Source organism: Geotrypetes seraphini, chromosome 7, assembly GCF_902459505.1.
Source record: "Geotrypetes seraphini chromosome 7, aGeoSer1.1, whole genome shotgun sequence".
NCBI lineage: Eukaryota > Metazoa > Chordata > Amphibia > Gymnophiona > Dermophiidae > Geotrypetes > Geotrypetes seraphini.
The window spans coordinates 122,535,568-122,555,301 of record NC_047090.1 but is presented as its reverse complement, the minus strand read 5'-3'; the positions used below and the strand labels follow the sequence as shown (position 1 = coordinate 122,555,301).

The following is a 19,734-nucleotide window of genomic DNA, read 5'->3' as shown; positions in this document are numbered from 1 at the left end:
CTCACACCCACACCTTACAATGGACATCATTTTGCTCACCGATTGAGCTGATATATAAGTACAGTCAAACCTCGGTTTGTGAGTAATGTGGTTTGCTAGTGTTTTGCAAGATGAGCAAAACACTCCCGCAAATCTTACCTTGCAAAACGAGCGCCATCCCGATAAATGAGCTCTCAGCTCCCAAATTGAGCCGTCCCAATAAACGATCGCGTAGGCATGCATCACGTGTAAGCAAGTACTGATGAGTGCTGTGCTGCACTCATCGATGTTGTGTGTGCTTACACATGACACGCGCCTACACGATCGTTTATCGGGACGGCTTAATTCGGGAGCTGAGAGCTCGGCAGCGGGACCTGAGCCCGAGCTGGCGGACAGCAGAGGCATTGCTCTGAAGAAGTAGGGCAGCTATTCGGGGACCCAAAGGGTTGCCAGCGTCTGGCCACCTGAAGGAGCTGCGGCACCCGGGCATCATCCAGGCAGGTACCCACCCTGGGCCACCATAGCAAATCTTTTGGGATGTGGAATGAATCGCCTGAGTTTCTTTTATTGCCTATGGGGAAATTTGCTTTGCTTTACGAATGCTTTGGATTACAAGCATGCTTCTGGAACGAATTATGCTCGTAAACCAAGGTACCACTGTATTTACAAAGTCTGTTTACAGGTTGGACTTGTGATCTGGGGTCCAGTGTAATTGGTGTAATTTGTAGTGAAGTGCAAGAGGAGGAGCAGGGCAGGATTAATTCGTCGAGGGCCCCTAGGCACACAAGTACACTGGGCCCCTTCCCCATCCCACCCCACCATGTGCCCAGGCGGAAACAGGAAGTTGAGTCAGAGGGAAGCTTTGGGCTTGCACAATTACAGTTCCGCTTGCACAATTACAGTTCCCGTTGCCTTTCTTACTCACGTTGCTTGCTTGTCTTACTTTCCGTCGATGGGGGGGGGGGCGCATTGCCGATCGGGATGGGGCCCATTTTGCCGATCGGGGTGGGGTGGGACCGCGTTGCCGATTGATGCTGGAGGGGCCCATCGCCGTTTGGAAAAAACAATGTTGATGCCTTCCTTCATCGGGCCTCCCAGACCATTTCGGGCCCTAGGCACGTGCCTACTTGGCCTATTGGTTAATCCTGCCCTGAGGAGGAGAGGGCTCTTAGGAGTCCCTAGTTTAATTATTTGATAAAAGCAATGAGTGTCTCAAGGAGTGAGATATTAGTGGCTTGTCGCTAGTGACCTGGATGTGTTACATAATGGTAATGCATTTGGCACAGGAAGTGTTGAAAGAGGAGGAGGAGACAATGAAAGGCTGAGTCTTAACTAGAAGGAAGAGTGAGTTGCAGGAAAGATCCTTACTACCAGGTACCAATATAAGGATAAATTTTATGTTCAGGGGAAAGAGCTCCATTGGTGACCCTATAAGAGACATTCTTGGAAGTCTGTGAATAGTACTGTATTTTTATGTATATAGGACCATATTCTGTTTATGGCACCTATAAAATCAGTGCTGACTGAAACGACACTTAATGTGTTTCTACAAGGTGCACGTGCCTTTCATAGAATCGTATTTAGTGCCTGTGTGCAACGCATAACTTAGACATGGTCTAAAACCATATTCTATAACAATGCGCATAACTTTTAGGAATGAAACGAAAATACAAAGAGGAACACAAGTCTCTGGATGGTCAGGAGAAATAGTTTATTCAAAACAGACACTTTAAAATCAGGCTGAAAGCAACCTCATGATAAATTAGGAACAAATTGTGTCACTGATGATAAATGCTCACAAAAGTGAGACTTTGACATTTTGGAATGCTCACGATCTGGCCACGAACCACCCCTGGCCACACCCCCTTTTCAAATTCACACACAGCTGGCGTAGACTTTTTGGGCTAGATTCACTAAGCAAACCGATCGTGTACTGATCGCTTACTTTCCGACTACAGCTCGATTTACTAACCTTCCTCCAGACCCCATCCACACCCAATCCGATCTGCGCATGCAAATGAGTAAAAAGGCATGTAAATTTCTTAAGGCATTGATTCATGAAACCATTTCGTCCAAACTGACTGGCTTTTCTGATCCAAAAAGTTTTGACTGCTGAGGACCAATCGCTTTACATCCTGGCCGACTATTCCTGCCTAGCAACTGCCGCGTGCATGTTATAAACCCCATTAAAAACATATATCTACCCTGCAAAAAATCCAAAATATATCTAAACTTTAAATACATGTAAATTTTCATGTACATAAGCGTTAGAAATATTTTTTGGATTTTTTTTTGAATGCGCATAATGAGCGCGGGAGTGAATCTCGGATTTGTAATGCGCATGGCAAGAAAATCGTGGATTAACCCTTGATCTCCTTGCGCATTGTACATTTCATATATCAATGCCAAATTTTTTAAAAAATCAAAAATTTAAAATCCCTCCCCCTTCCTTCCAGCTAGATTGTCTCGTGCATCTGATGTCATGGGGTTGCCTTTGGTTGCTTCGTGTTTCACGGCAGAAAGAGCCGCACAGCATCCTGGGATTCGTAGGCTGTATATAACAGCGTGTGATCCCAGCACATTCAACTGCTGTTAACTGTTGTGCCTTCTACGCAGTGAAGTCCTAAAGAGCTAGCGCATGTGTTATGTGCTTCAAAACCAACAAGGCTACAGTGGGCACACACATTGATCGATGTTACAGCGAGATGTGTGCGTGAATGGGGGCGTGTTTTATGATTTGATCATTTGCATGGACAAGCTTTACTGAATCGATCAGCCAGAATGACTCGGAAACGGAGAGGGCACGAATCAGATAGATTTGTGGACTTTAGTGAATCTAGGCATTTGTAGAATGTGCTTTCCAAGTTGTGTGTGTAATTTTAATTAGTCCCAATTAGTGTCAATTATGATGTGTTAATTGCCAATTATTGATGCTAATTAGGCTAATTAATCAAGTTGTGTACATACATCGGCTACCTGCACTGATGTACACGCACAACTTTAGGTGTCTTATATAGAATTGTGATTTTATATACTGCATCAATCCCTTGCTATATGAGAGCGCATACTATGGAACCCTTTTATTAAGCTACGCTAGAAAATGGCCTGTGCTATTTTCAGATGAAAACAAAAACAAAATCTGTGGATACAGATGTTCTGGAGATAATTTATTAAACACTGACATATAAAACCATGAAAATTCAATTTAAAAATACAATGATAAAAAATACTGTGATAAAAATCCAACCGGACACTAACCCCCCTGTTGTACTACTAAGGTGTGCTATGTGTTCCATCAAAAAATGCTTTGACCCTACTTCCTTCAGACTATTAATTCAAGCATTAATTTTATCTATTTTTTTTTTTAATACTTTATTCATTTCATATCTTAAATCAAGTCCAATAAATACAAATATCAATTTCACTTTCAAATACACTTGATGTCTTATAAATAACACTTATAAAAATATAATAATATCCCCCTTACTTATATAATTATGAAAAATATATTCTTCTATTATAATCAAAAAATACCTACCCACCCCCCCCTTATTTTCTTAAACTTTTTAATTCAGGCAAGAATAATTTTTAATCATTACAATAATCCATCAATGGCCTCCACATATCTTATCTATTTTTGATTATTGCAATATAATCTATTTGGGAGTTTATAAAACCGTTTTAGGAAGATTAAAGCTAATCCAAAATACAGCGATCCATTTAATTTTCAGATTAAAAAAACAGGAACATGTCAGCCCTTACTACCGTCAGCTGCAATGGAAGCAAGAGTACTTTTCAAATTTGCCTGTATTTGCTATAAGATGTTATTTGGATTAGCTCCGCTATATCTCCTCTCTCATTTTGAATGGTACTGTTCAACTAGGCCAGTGGTAGGCAATTCCGGTCCTCGAGAGCCTGAGCCAGGTCAGATTTTCAGGATCTCCACCATGAATATGTACGAGATAGATTTGCATGCACTGCCTCCTTGAGATGCAAATCTATCTCATGCATATTTATTGTGGATATCCTGAAAACCTGACCTGGCTCCGGCTCTTGAGGACCGGAATTGCCTACCCCTGGACTAGGCCTACTCGGCATACTTGTTTATTTACTTTTCCTAGTCCCAAAAATTGCCGTTATAAAAAATATTTTGATCAATCTTTGGCTTATCAAGCAGGTAAAGTTCAAGTATGGTTAGACGACCTGATTCAACAATATGCATCTTATTGCACCTTTAGAAAATTGATTAAGACCTATTTGTTCAAAAAATTTGTTACTTGACTGATGACTATGTCATAGTTTCTATTGTATTTTTTTACTACTGAAATATTGTGCTGCTTTTCTGTGTGCTTTGTATCATCACTGGAATGTCCAGTCCTCTTATTCTGTCAACCACCTAAAACTTTTTGGGTGTTGGCGGTATAGAAAAATAAAGTTATTATTATTATTATATTACACGTGCGCTAAATGCTTACACGTCCATAGACTAATTTGCACGCATTAGCATTTAGCATGTGGTTAGTGCATTATTTAGCGCATGCTAAAAAGCATAGCACACCTTAGTAAAAGGAGCCCTTAAGTTTCCCACGCACTGAGGCCATTTTTAGAGCAGCTGCAAAATGGCCGCATTTCTCATATTTCCTATAAATGGCCATGCGCTAATTTCCCAATACACGTGTGGCCATTATCTTGTTAGCCCTTACTGCCACTTCTTTACTAAGTGATAACGGCTTATGTGCTAACCATGCTCTAATCAGTTAGCGTGCGGCAATGTACCTGTGCTAACCAATTAGCACACAGCACACTTACTCTCTACCTACAAACACTCTTCCCCCCTACCCTGTGCTAAAAAAATAAAAACTATGCTATAGCATGTGGGTAGCACGTGTCAATTCTAAAACTACCATGGGACACATGAGTGCACTCCATGGTAGTGGAATTTAACCTGCAGTAAGCATGTGTTAATGCCTACTGCAGCTTAGTAAAAGGATTTCTATGTAGATTTTGCTCCAAATTCAGTATCTCTCTTCCTCTTTCTGAGCCATCCTCCTCCCTGAGAGTCCTGCGTCTTTCCCTCTCCCTTCCTCCCTCTCTCCCTCCTCCGTGTAGTCCTCCATAATTCCTTCCCTTCACTGGTAGTAACAATGATTCAGACATGCAGCATTCTCTGGACCCTATGCTGGCAGAAGGTTGCTACTACCAGCAACGGGAAAGAAGTATGGAAGGAGACAGGGGGACAAAGGGAGAGAGAAAGATGCAGGATTTGTGGGGGGAGTGGAGGCAGGACCTAGGCAGAGTATACACATAAGCACATTATACCTATTTATTCCTTCATAAATACAGTTTCCATGCGTTATATGAGTGCACACATTATTAGGGACATTTTTAAAACTCTTAAGATGTCCCCAAAAATGGCATAAATTGGCATTTGGACTTCCTAATCACCATGACATCCAAGTGCTAATTTTCGATTCTACCTGCTGTGCATCCAAGAGTAAAGGGAGGTGTGTTGGAGGCGTGCTCTGGGTGGGCTTTGGGTGGGCTTAGACTTGGATGTGATGATGATGATAATTGAACCTTTCCCAGGACATCCTGAATGGAACTTAGATGTTCTGAGCTAGACCTGTTTTGAAAAGCAACCCACCTGCTAAGCACCAATATCTGTCTTATCATTCCCTCTGTAATTCCCCCATATGAGCACTGTGTATAGATGCACCTTCTTGTCCAGTTTGTCTGTCTTGACTAGATTGTAAGCTCTTTTGAGCAGGGACTGTGTCTATGTTTTGATGTACTGTGCTATGTATGCCTAGTAGTGCTTTAGAAATGATTAGTAGTAGTAGTAAATAAAAGCATCTGGGTGCCAAAAAGGTACCCAAACTGACCAGATGACCACTGGAGGGATTAAGTAATGAACCCCTAAATTCTCCTGGTGGGCAGTGAACCCTTCCCACCTCCAGAAATCTGAATGAAACAGTACATACCCCCTTAGGAGGGGCCTAGGGGATCTGGCCAATCGGAATCTTAGGCTACTCCCAGCAAATCCCAAAATGCACTGGGAGATGGGCCTAAGATTCTGGTTGGCCTAGATGCCTAAAGTCCTTCCTACAGAAGGGGCTTAAGCACCTTGGCCTAAACTTGTTTAGCCTTTCTTCAAAGGGGAGCTATTCCTTACCTTTAACCATTTTGGATATTCTTCTCACTAACTTTTTTTAATTCTACCAGAACTGCACAAAATGCTCAAGATGTTATTATAGCCCCTTTTTATTCTCCATCTTTTTTAAATAATTCCTAATACTGTATTCTCTTCGCATTTTTGAACACTGCAACATACTGAGATGAGGATTTCAATGTTACAGTATTTCCACAATGTTTCCATGATCCTTTTCCTGGGCTGTGACTTATAATAAGGAGCTTAGCATTATTTATGAAGAGTTATGAATATGTGTCCTTATAAACATCCCTTTCTGTTTGCCCACATTAAATTTCATCTGCTATTTAGAGTCCCACATCCTCCAGTCTCACACAATCCTCCTACAATTATTCACACTATGCTAGTGATTTAACAACGTAGAATAATTAGGTTAGGGCTCTTCAGCTTAGAGAACAGATGGCTGAGGGGAGATAGAGGTTTATAAAATCATGAGTGGAGTGGAACAGGTAAATGAGTATCAGTAATTTAGTCTTCCCCAAAATACAAAGATTACCAGGCACTCAAGGAAGTTTTTAAGTAGCACATTTAAAACAAATAGGAAAACTTCCCCCCCCCCCCCACTTAATGCATAATTAAGGTATTGAATTTATTGCTAGAAAATGTGGTATAAGTAGTTGGCAGAGCTGGATTAAAAAAAATGTTTGGATAAGTTCGTGGAAGTAAAGGTCATAAACTTATTAACCAGATAAACTTGAGAAAAAGCCCCTGGTTAACCATGGGGAAAAGCAGCAGGGATTCTATTTACCTTTTGGGATTCAGTGAGATACACTTGTGTTCTGAATTAACTACTGTTGAAAAAAGGATACTGTGCTTGATGGACCATTGGAATTAGTGTATTGTTTGAGGGTTTAGTAACTGGGTGTATATCAAAAAGTTAAGAAATATTATTAAATAAAAAGGCAGTTTTAAGGTATATTTTTACCTATTTTATACAATATACAGTAATTTATGAAATATCCTTTAACCCTAGATATTGCAATTGTTTCTTTTTGGGTAGAATTTTGATTAAAAAGATCCATGTTTCTTGTTCTGCCTGGTTTAATTCAATAGGAGAGAAACAGGTTCCCATCCCCCACCTCCCTTCTCACTATACTGCATGCTTTTTCCAGGAAATGGATTACTTTTCCATTTATTCCTTCATTATGGTTAGGCACTAGGGTTTGGGAACCTAAAATACATTCATACTTTACAATGAAAGGGGTGTCTTATATCTTAATTCCCAAATAAATCTTTCCCTTCAAAGAGGTCTTTTTACATATAAGTACTGACACCTTCATCTACCTGCCACATGAACCTTCTTCCACATTAGGGTCCCAGACATAATTACATTCCATACTTTCATTCCCCTCAGAATTTCCCTCCCAGCCCTCAGACTGTGAACTTAGCTCACGATTAGGTATTTCAGAATCAGAAGCTTTAATCTGACTACCATACTTAGCTTCAATAAACCTCTGCCATGTTCCTTTCCCTGAGTCCCCAGTCATTAGTAGCGGTATAGAAGCTTTCAATAAACAAACAGTAGCCCACAGCAGATATTGGCTCAACAAGAGCCGTGCTAGTAACATAGTAAATGACGGCAGAAAAAGACCTAAGTGGTCCATCCAGTGTGCCCAACAGTCACATTCATTAAGAAGGCAATATGGAATCAATAATCTAGTCTACATTTTACTTGCTAAGTTCCACTATAAGATGTCTTCCCCTCCACCCGAGATATGCAAGACAATATGAAGAGGGCTTTATTTGTAGATCGTGATCTTTTATGCCAAGAGAAGAAAAAACATAAGGACAATGATGGGGCGATCATCTGTGTGCTACAATATGATAGAGTGCACTAGGTGGGCTGGATTGTACAGAAGCACTGGTACCTGGTTTCGACATTACCAGCTTTCAAAGATGCCAATTTACAGATAGCATGTAAAAGAGGTTCTGTAGAAAGCTGGACAAAACAAGCACTTTTATAAAACTCTTATGTACCAACGAGCAGCTGTAAATTATAACACTGATCATAGATGGTTCATACATAAAACTTCACTTCCTTTCACTAGATATATTTTAAAAATGTTTTTAGTTCACTCCAAAATCATATGACTAGAATATATTTAAATAGGGAGTTAAAGACGAAGACGCCATCTTTAAAGACTTTTGTAGGCTGGCGACGGGTCGTCTGAATAGTAAGTTGATGCTAAACTACTAATATAATATATAGGATTTAAAGTTGTTTCTACTCTGATCTTCTTGTTTACTGATGTGTTGCAGGGATTGCTCCCTGCAACACAGGATTACTCCCTGCAGTGACACTGTGAAACATGATTTTCATGTTAGAGCATCAAGCAGCTTTAATTTAAAGATAAGTGGATTTAAAATATTTATTAAAAGAAGAAAAAAAGAAAATTAGAAATTTAATTTCATAATGATGGTGGATGGAGGTTAGGACCAATGAAGAGGTTTGCTACTGATAATCCTAGCTTGAATGAAAAATGTTAGCTTGGATGTAGCCTACTGAGGTAATTTCCTCATTCTAGAAAATAAAAAAGAAAAGAGAAAAAAAGGTCTATATTAAGTAGCTTTTGTGAGAAGACTCCTATTAAGAATATGAGAGTTTTGGAGTGAACTAAAAACACTTTTTTGAATATATCAAGTGAAAGAAAGTGAAGTTTTATGTATGAATTGTTTAGAGTGACTTCACTTTAAAGCATATTAATATAAAGAAAAGCTAAATATATGCAGTATAGTGACTGATCATAGATGTGCATTCCCCTTCTGTAGCAGAGAATGCTTGTGCATTTTTTGGTTCCATCCTAGTCCTGTCCAAACTTTTGTAAAATTGGATTTTCAACATTTATTCAACTGGCTCTCCCTTATCCACATGTTTATTAACACCTTCAAAAAATCTAACAGATTGGTAAGGCAAGGCTTCCCTTTCTAAATCCAATATGCATGACTATTTATTTGGCCAGAAATTCTATTTTTCAGAATAGCTTCTACAATTTTGCAAAGCATCAACATCAAGCTCGCTGGTCTGTTATTTCCAAGAGCACTCCTTGGGTGCTTTTTCAAAGAGTAGTGTTGCACTGGACATCCTTCAGTCCTTAGGTACTTAACTGATTTTAATGATAGGCTACAGATTATTAGTGATAGATTTACAATATCATTTTTTAGTTCTTTCAGAACTCTGAGTTGCACCATCTGGACCTGGTGATTTGTTACACATTAGTTGATTAATTTGCTCAATTACATCTTTCATGTTCACTAAAATTAGCATCAGTTCATTTGTATAATCAGCAGGCCATAACAAAACATTCAGTTGTTTGGCCTGCTTTATTAATATATTTCATTAATGCATTACAATTTTCAATGAAACAAATGAAAAAAAGCAACACTGGCTGCAGTCACTAGAGGCCAATGGTACACCATTGACGAAGCATCTGCAAAACTGTGGAAATGACATGTTCTCCATCCCAGGTAATACCTGCATGCAGTAAAGCCTGTTTGCAAAGGCAAGACTCCAGGAATAGAAGGTATCTACAGGTCTCAGAGTACTGCAAGGTTGTATTTACATGTTGTATATTTGCCAATCTCTGAACTGATGAGATTTGTTTCTAATTTATTTACTTTTGATGTCACTCTGCCACTGTGTAGTTACTGGCCACTGAATTTCCTAGTAAAATGTGTCATTAGACTCATCCTTCTAATGATCTAATCACAGGTTCAAACTTCTGCCACCTCAGATCACAGCCCTCTATTTCCACTGCTTGAATTACAGCACAGAACAAAATCCCAATGACAACTAGAAATATGCTAGAGAGTGGGGCACTGTAAAATTCACAAAACCAAAATCTTTAGCATCCAGGGATGGCCCTGCCATTAGACAGAGTTGTTGAAGCAGGAGGGCCAGCAGTAAAAATGCAACAAACACCAGTATGGCAACCAGGATAAAGCTTATTAGCACATCAACTCAACATGGCCACGTTTCAGCATCCACCTGCATCAGGAGTAATAAATCTTATTGGACAAAAACACAGTGATCTGATGAGTGCTCTAGTGCACCAATGGCGGGCTAGTGGGAGCAGTCCATCATGAGTGCAGGCAATGCAGGGATACGTGGAAATGACCCTTGCCTCTTCTGATGTCAATTTGCTGTTCCAGGGCAGGGGAACAGAAGAGCCAACAGCTGTACGCATGTGGACCGTGGCCCTGTGATCACTCTACGTTCACTCTCCCACTACCACTGCCTAGAGGAGGGTGTGGTAGCCACCATGCCAGGTATGCCACTGGCTGCATGTGAATCTTCTAACGCCAAGTAGTATTGCACAACTTCACAAAGTATATGGCTGTGATTCAACAAGTCAAAAAAACGATGAGCACTTATGTGATCAATTTTTATATCTTTTTTTCTTTTTACCAAACTATTCTTTATCCCCCAATTTTTTTAACAATACTATTCTCCATGGAAACATCAATCAAAAATGAGCAGGTATTAGATTATGCAAAAAAGTCCCAATGGAGCCTCCATTTCACCCATCGAGCTTCTTCATAGGATATCTTTATGTGCTCGTATTTTGAGCGTGAAGAGCACCCAAAAGTACAGTGCATATGCCAATATACTGAGCTAGTGGTGTAGTAAGGGGGGGTCGGGGAGGCAGACCACCCCGGGTGCCATCTTTCTGGGGGGCGCCAACATCTCTCCTCCTCTCTGCCCCCTGGCTCTTCCCTGCCGCGCAATCGCCTTGCCTCCCTCCATGTCTCTAACTGTTCACTGGTGTGAGCAGCAGCTCTAACCTACTGCTCGCACCAGCCTCAGCTCTCCCTCTGAAGTCACTTCCGGGTCTCTGACGTCACTTCCTGGGTGCGGGTCCAGGAAGTGACATCAGAAGAAGAGCCGATGCTGGCACGAGTAGCAGTTTGGGGTTGCTGCTTGCATTGGGAACGTTAAAAAGGTATGGGGGAAGGGAAGGGGCACGTGTGTGGTAGTGGGGAGGCAGGGAAGGGGCAGAAAGGAGGACAGGTGCCAGCACCCCCACCAAGGTGGCGCCCGGGGAGAGCTGCCACCCACTTACTACACCACTACTTCTGTAATATTGTCTGCTTAGGTTTCCCCAGTAAACTTATATTATGCATGTACATTCTGCAAAATACTGAAGCAAAGCAGATTTTGGGATATTCAAAATGGAAGTGAGAAACTCCTGTTACATAGAAACATAGAACATAGAAACAAGAGGACCTGGGATAGGCACGTGGCATCTCTCAGAGAGAGCAAGAGATAATGGTTACTGTGGATGGGCAGACCAGCTGGGCCATTTGGCCTTTATCTGCCATCATGGCCTCCTATCACTAAGGTGCGCTAGCGGGCTTAGCACGTGCTACATAGCCCTGTGCACTACACAGTAATGCATCCATAGAGCTTGCGTTAGTATTTTTTGTGTAGCGCGGGGTTAGCACACGCTAATCTTTAGTACGCGCTAAAAACATTAGCGCACCTTAGTAAAAGTATGTTTCTAGATAAAGGCCAAATGGCCCATCCGGTCTGCCCATCTGCAGTAATCATTATCTTAATTACCATTATTTTAAGTTAAACTACACTGGCTGCCAATCTAAGCTAGACTACAATTTAAATTTCACATATGAGATCCTTCAAGGACTGGAGCCATATATGTAATAAGGTAGAATTAAAAGTACCCATTTATAATTTGTGATCAACCAGTACCTAAAAATGGAGGCTTCCTTTGCCCAAAGAATTTTGCCTAAAGACAATTTATGATAGGAAAATGTATCACATTGCTCCACTTCACTGGAAGAAGTTACCTGTTGTATTAAATAGTCCCCTTCCTATTTAATTTTTTAGACAGAGTTTGTATACTTACCTATTTTCAAAGATACTTGACTTGTATTATTGTAATTAATTTGTTTTATGCTGGTGTTTCTTTATGTAAATATACCAAATCTGATTAAATTACGAGTGTTTATATTAGCTGTTGTATTCTGCCTATGAGGATTAAGGAGACTAGAAATGCCAAATTCAGTTAAATTAAATATCTGTTTTACTATTTATTTTATTTATTTATTTTCAAAATTTCTATACCGTTTTTTTCCAAAACGGTTTACAAGGAGTTACATACATAAAATATTTTTAAAAATCTATACAAGATAAAAATAATAATAGACAAATTCAGTCTTACCTAAAATCCATTGCTCAAAGAAATGAATCTACAAATAGTCGAGTCTTTAACATTTTCCTAAATGAATTCCTCTCTCCACATTTTCGAATCTGGCCAACAAGGCCATTCCATAGCTTGACTCCTGCACATGTGAAAGTCATGACATTTGTTTCCACATATTTAGCCTTTGTTTTCAGCAATATGGCACTTTCGGAACGCAGGGATCTTTGTGGTTGATAACAACAAAGCATCATATTCTTAAAAATTTCAGGCATCGTACCATATAGAAATTGATGACATAACTAACATAGTAACATAGTAGATGACGGCAGATAAAGACCCGAATGGTCCATCCAGTCTGCCCAACCTGATTTAATTTAAATTTTTTTTTCTTCTTAGCTATTTCTGGGCAAGAATCCAAAGCTCTACCCAGTACTGTGCTTGGGTTCCAACTGCCGAAATCTCTGTTAAAACCTACTCCAGCCCATCTACACTCTCCCAGCCATTGAAGCCCTCCCCAGCCCATCCTCCACCAAACGGCCATATACAGACACAGACCGTGCAAGTCTGCCCAGGGCTGGCCTTAGTTCAATTTTTAATATTATTTTCTGATTCTAGATCCTCTGTGTTCATCCCACACTTCTTTGAACTCAGTCACAGTTTTACTCTCCATCACTTCTCTAGGGAGCGCATTCCAGGCATCCACCACCCTCTCCGTAAAGTAGAATTTCCTAACATTACCTTTAAATCTACCACCCCTCAACCTCAAATTATGTCCTCTGGTTTTACCATTTTCCTTTCTCTGGAAAAGATTTTGTTCTATGTTAATACCCTTCAAGTATTTGAACGTCTGAATCATATCTCCCCTGTCTCTCCTTTCCTTTAGGGTATATATATTCAGGGCTTCCAGTCTCTCCTCATATGTCTTCTGGAGCAAGCCTCCTATCATTTTCGTCGCCCTCCTCTGGACCACTTCAAGTCTTCTTACGTCCTTCGCTAGATACGGTCTCCAAAACTGAACACAATACTCCAAGTGGGGCCTTACCAATGACCTGTACAGGGGCATCAACACCTTCTTCCTTCTACTGACTACGCCTTTCTTTATACAGCCCAGCATCCTTCTGGCAGCAGCCACTGCCTTGTCATACTGTTTTTTCGCCTTTAGATCTTCGGACACTATTACCCCAAGGTCCCTCTCTCCGTCAGTGCATATCAGCTTCTCTCCTCCCAGCATATACGGTTCCTTCCGATTATTAATCCTCAAATGCATTACTCTGCATTTCTTTGCATTGAATTTTAGATGCCAGGCATTAGACCATTCCTCTAACTTTTGCAGATCCTTTTTCATATTTTCCACTCCCTCTTCGGTGTCTACTCTGTTACAAATCTTGGTATCATCTGCAAAAAGGCACACTTTTCCTTCTAACCCTTCAGCAATGTCACTCACAAACATATTGAACAGGATTGGCTCCAGCACCGAACCCTGAGGGACTCCACTACTCACCTTTCCTTCCTCCGAGCAACTTCCATTAACCACCACCCTCTGGCGTCTGTCCGACAGCCAGTTTCTAACCCAGTTCACCACTTTGGGTCCTAACTTCAGCCCTTCAAGTTTGTTCAACAGCCTCCTATTAGGAATTGTGTCAAAGGCTTTGCTGAAATCTAAGTAAATTACATCTAGCATATGTCCTCGATCCAGCTCTCTGGTCACCCAATCAAAAAATTCAATCAGGTTCGTTTGGCACAATTTACCTTTTGTTAGCCATGTTGCCTTGGACCTGTAACCCATTAGATTCAAGGAAGTACACTATCCTTTCTTTCAGCAGCACTTCCATTATTTTTCCAACAACTGAAGTGAGGCTCACCGGCCTGTAGTTTCCTGCTTCATCCCTGTGACCACTTTTATGAATAGGGACCACATCCGCTCTACTCCAATCCCCAGGAATCACTCCCGTCTCCAGAGATTTGTTGAACAAGTCTTTAATAGGACTCGCCAGAACCTCTCTGACTCCCTTAGTATCCTAGGATGGATAACTACTACTTAAAAGCTATCCAGTATGCTAGCTTAAATGAACAACTTCATAAATAACAAGCCAATGTTCCCTCTAATCTGTGAGAGAGACCTCCAACCACGTTGCTGCCAGTGTAGAGAATGACACGGTGGCGGTTTACCCGCGGCCACCGCATTTTAGCCGCGGGTCACCCTCCGAAAACGGGGAAGAAAACTAGCAGTCGCTGTGGCGACGGGGACAAGGCCATTCACCGCCCGCGGGGCGGTGAATGGTCTTGTCTCCGCAGTGAGGTATCAAGGATCGCGCGGTCCCCACAGCCACCGCCCGCCCGCCCGTAGCATTTAGCCAGCTCCCTCCCTCCACCTCACCTTAAATTTCAAGTTTTCCGGCTTCCTTTTTTCCGAGCCGCACGTGTTCAAAAATCCGTGCACGCGTGGCTGCGCGAGTCAATCAATCTTCTCCTCTGACGCAACCGGAAACAGGAAGTTGCAGGAGAGGAGAAGTTTGATTGACTCGCGCAGCCGCGCGTGCACGGATTTTTGAACACGTGCGGCTCGGAAAAAAGGAAGCCGGAAAACTCGAAATTTAAGGTGAGGTGGAGGGAGGGAGCTGGCTAAATGCACGGCTTTTTGAATGCGTGTGGCTAGGGAAAAAGGAAGCCGGCAAACTCGGAACGAATATAAGGTGAGGTGGAGGGAGTGTGGGGGCTGCTGGACCATTCTTCATTACTTTGCCATACTAATTCCATTCTATGTTAGGTGCCACGGACTCAGATTCGAGTCCTAGCGATGATGAGTTAAAGATCCCAAAAGAAGCCAACTTCTAAATCCAGTGGTTAGAGCTACACTACACTCCTTGTGACCCTGGGCAAGTCACTTAATCCCTATTGCTTCTGACACAATGGGCAGTTCCAAAGACCAAGACTGGCCAGTGTCAAAGACAGGATGCTGAGCTTGATAGACCCTTAGTCTCCACTGTTTTTAGTGATCAACAAAGTTCTGTTTCTATAATCACCCTAATTCTGTTATCATTGGACTAGATATTCAAAATGATTTAAATGGCCAGGACAGGCTCCTGGCTGTTCAAATCATCTGTCCAGGGCTAACCAGGCATTTTCAATCTTCATGTTCAGCCCAAATGGTGTCACACAATTCAGCAAAAATACCCAATGTTGTTCCTCATAATTTAAATATTGCTCATAGAAGGAACAACATTGGGAATTTTGCAAATGGAAGTTGGAGGGTTAATTTCCTTGAAACAGCCAATTGAGTGAAACATGAATTCATGCTGGGACACAAGATAGGTTGAATTTGTTTTGAATTTAAAAAGAAAAATGATCAATGAAGAATACTATAATGGCAAGAAAATATAATGATAAAACAGCAACTAATTTTGCCTATTTTTATATATTAAAAAAGTACTACATAAGGTGAATGTCCATATTGCTGTCTGTTGTTCTGCTGAGCACTGGCATTGAAACAGCAAAATGCATTTATTGCATACTTGTCCTCTGTCGGAAACATTATGGTGGTATATTAGTTGTGTTAATAAAAATTTATAAACAAAGCCCTGCCAGCTGAACATCTCTTTCTCTAGTTCAGCAGCAGGAACTTTGATTTATAAGAATGGAATACGCTAAATATTAGAGTACTAAGGCTTATATGGATGCTGCGGGGACTGTGACGGGGCGGTGAATGGGATGGCAGTGGCGGTGACGGGGCGGTGAAAGGGATGGCAGTGACGGTGACGGGGCGGTGAATGGAATGGCGGTGACGGGGCGGTGCAGAGGATGGTGGGCCGGGGACGGGGCGGTGACGGGGACAGGTTTTTTCCCCCTGTCATTCTCTATGCCAGTGTTTCAATCACTAGGGACAGACAAGTCCTGCAGAACTTAACCATCTCTTGATATCGAAAAATATGATATTGAAACAGGCCTACTACTAGCAGGAATGTAGGTAGAGAATTCCTGCACAGCTTAGAGGGAACATTGACCCAAACCAAGTAGTAATTGAAATCTGGGACTGGGTATAGTGAGATTCAGGCAAGAGAACCTACATATGTGTGTACCCTGCCACCTAGTGGCTGCTACTGCTGCCAATATGGCAGTCCCCTCTCATCCCACCCCAACCCCTTGGTGTCACTCTTCCTGCAGGTGAGTTCAGCACTGTAAACTACCACAGATCACGTTGTAACTTCCCACATACATGTGTACATGAAGAAGAAGAAGAAAAAACTAAAGCATCAAGAACCTGAGATCAAACAGAGCCCATAGGAATAAAATGCACTCTAAGTCAGCACATTCTAACCATTAGTAAATAACCCCCAATAAGCATTTTCAGATTGTCATTTAAAAGGAATACCCTAACCCTCAGGGTGTTTCCAGAACAAGCTACAAGGGGTTCCAAGGAGAAATACTCAGTTTCTGTTTTAACAGTATAATTCCACTGAATGTTTTCAGACAGGATCGGTGGCGTAGGGCCCGGCAGCACTACGCCTTGCACCCCCCCCCCCCAACTCTTCTCCGCCACTTGGGTGCCTCTCTGCCCCCCATGTATCTCTTGAAATGTTCACTAGCGGAATTGGCTGCCTTCTGACATCACATCCTGGTCCCACAACCAGGAAGTAATGTCAGAAGGGAGCCAATGGTGGCATGAGCAACAAATAGAAGATGCTACTTGGGCCAGCAAACATTTCAAGAGGTACACGGGAAGGGAGGGAGCAGAGATGAGGAGAAGCGCCAATGCCCCCCCCCAAAGATGGCACCTGGGCCAGGGCAGGATTAATTCTTCGAGGTCCCCTAGGCATACAAGTACACTGGGCCCCCATGGGCCTGCCTCACCCATGCCCCGCCCCCATTTATCTGTTTTCTTATTTACTTTTTTATTTCCACTTATATTTCTTTTTTTTAAATTCAAAACAAAGATTAGCATAGCAGCAAACAGTTTTTCTTCTATGCAACCCCCAAACATCTCTGAACAAAGGTTCCTAGACAAAAGCGCACCGACAACCCAGCGCAGACAACTGAGTGCAAAGCGGAAGCGCGCCGAAGAAAAACAGTATTTTAAGGGGCTCTGACGGGGGGTGTTGGTGGGGAACCCCCCCACTTTGCTTAACAGAGATCACGCCGGCGTTGTGGGGGGTTTGTAACCCCCCTCATTTACTGAAAAATTAACTTTTTCCCTCTTTTTTAGGAAAAAAGTGAAATTTTCAGTATAATGTGGGGGGTTACAACCCCACAAATCCCCCACAACGCCGGGGCGATCTCTGTTAAGTAAAGTGGGGGGGATCCCCCACACACACCCCATCGGAGCCCTTTAAAATGCTGTTTTTCTTCGGCGCGCTACCACCTTGCACTCAGTTGTCTGCGCTGGGTTGTCAGTACGCCTTTGTCGTCGTGCGCTTTTGACCTGTCACCCTGAACAAATCCCCCTTCTTTCCCTTCACACCTACTTACCCAGGACATTAACTCTGAACCCTTTCAATACATATATAAAAGCATTCAAATATATTGTAAAGCAGTGATACTATCCAAAATATAAGTCTATATTAATAACCAAGTTTACATCGCCTAACTGCCTCACTCTACATCAGAGGTGTCAAAATCAATCACATAATGGGCCGAAATCTGAAAAAAAAAAGGCTAAGTCATGGGTCAAATTTTAAATTAAGATACTTAGGGGTCTTTTTATTAAGGTACGCTAACTGATTTGCCCATGCTAAATGTGCACCTTAATAAAAGAACCCCTAAGTGACTAAGGCTTAGTCTTAGAAGACATATAAGGTTACAACATCTCCAACCCCGGCTCTGTGGTATAAACAAAATAAATATTGTAATCCCAAAATAGAAAATAAAATTATTTTTTCTACCTTTTGTTGGTCCCAGGCTCTGGTTGTCTTCTAATAATTGGCTTGCCAGGGTCTCCTGCCCATTTGTCGTTTTCTTCTTTCTCCATGCTAACTATCCATCTTCCAACTCTGTCCTCCCCTTCCGTTTCCCTTCTCTCCCTCGGAGGTCTGGCATCTTTCCTTTTTTTTGTGTCCATATCTGCAGCTTCGGCAATGGACCCCACCATCCCCAGATCCACCATCTGTCCTTTTTTCAACTACCCTTTCATCCAGCATGTCTCCCTCCTTCCCCACCACCCAAGGGTCCTTCATCTCTCCATTTCTCTTCCCAACTATCCTGTCCTATGCCACTTCCAGAAACTGTATGCCTCCCCCTTCCATTTTTCCCTTCACCCCCATTGGTCTGGCATCCATCTTCTTCCATTCCCTTCTCCAATGATCTGGTATCTCTCTCCTCTCCTCTTCTTCCCTTCTCTCTCCCACACCCACACCCCCATGGTCTGGCATTTCACTCTCTCCTCTCTCCACTTCCATGAGCATCTGCCCTCTTTCTTTCCCTCCAGCCTAAATCCATCCAGTATTCCTCCTTGTTTTCCTCCTTTCTCTACACACCAATTCCATCAACATTAGCCCCCTTTCTTTCCCTCTGACCTAAATACATTCAGTGTCCTTCCTCCTTGTTTTCCCCCTTTCCCTGCACACCAATTCCATCAACATTAGCCCCCTTTCTTTCCCTCCGACCTAAATCCATCCAGTCTCCTTCCTCCTTGTTTTCCCCTTTCCCCGCACACCAATTCCATCAGCTTATTCTCCCTTTCTCTCCCTACACCACCCTTTCCACACAGCAATGGCAACGCGCACCCACCTACGGCAACAGGCTCCTACCCAGCATTGATGATGACAACAACACTGTCCCTCCCCGGCATCCATGGCAATCAATGCAGCCAACTGCCGGCATCAATGGCAACGCAGCCAACGCAACCATTTTTTGTTCAGATGGCAACGGGCCCCCCTCAGTAATGGGCAATGCAGCCAACTTAGCTCCAAGAAGGTCCCGCAATGACTGTGTCTTGTGACAAACCTAGCCCTCCTCCTAGCTTTGTCACAGGAATAACTAGGAAGAGCAGTAAGCCCCTGTGCAGGAGAGCAGACCAGGTTGGCTCTGCTGAGTATGATAGCGCTGACCTCCCTTGCACCAATATTGATTAGACAGACAATGACTGCCACGGAGAGTTCAGGCCAGTTGCAGGTTACTCTCCCAAGCCTGCTACTGGATCTCATAAGACCTCAGAAGCCAGGAAAGTACATCTCCCAGAAAGGCAGGAAGCTGTCACATGACCCATCACAGCTGCAGAGGGAGCTTTCTCCCTTCCCCTCGTCAGAGCAGGGAGGGGTGATTTGGAGCCTGTTAAAACAAGGCAGTTGAGACCCAGGGAGGGGGAGGGGCAGAGAAGCTGGGAACGTGATCCTGAGAGGCAGCATGACTTCTCTCGCCAGCTGAATGCTAATGAGCTGGGAGAAGAGTGTGAGA

The 19,734-nt window shown here is 42.5% G+C and overlaps 1 protein-coding gene across 2 annotated transcripts in view; it reads right to left on the bottom strand.

The window, feature by feature from the left end:
- Positions 1 to 19,734, bottom strand: part of PLCB2 (phospholipase C beta 2) — a 166,000-nt gene that overhangs the window by 125,541 nt on the left and 20,725 nt on the right. The gene's annotated exons all lie outside the window — the stretch shown is intronic.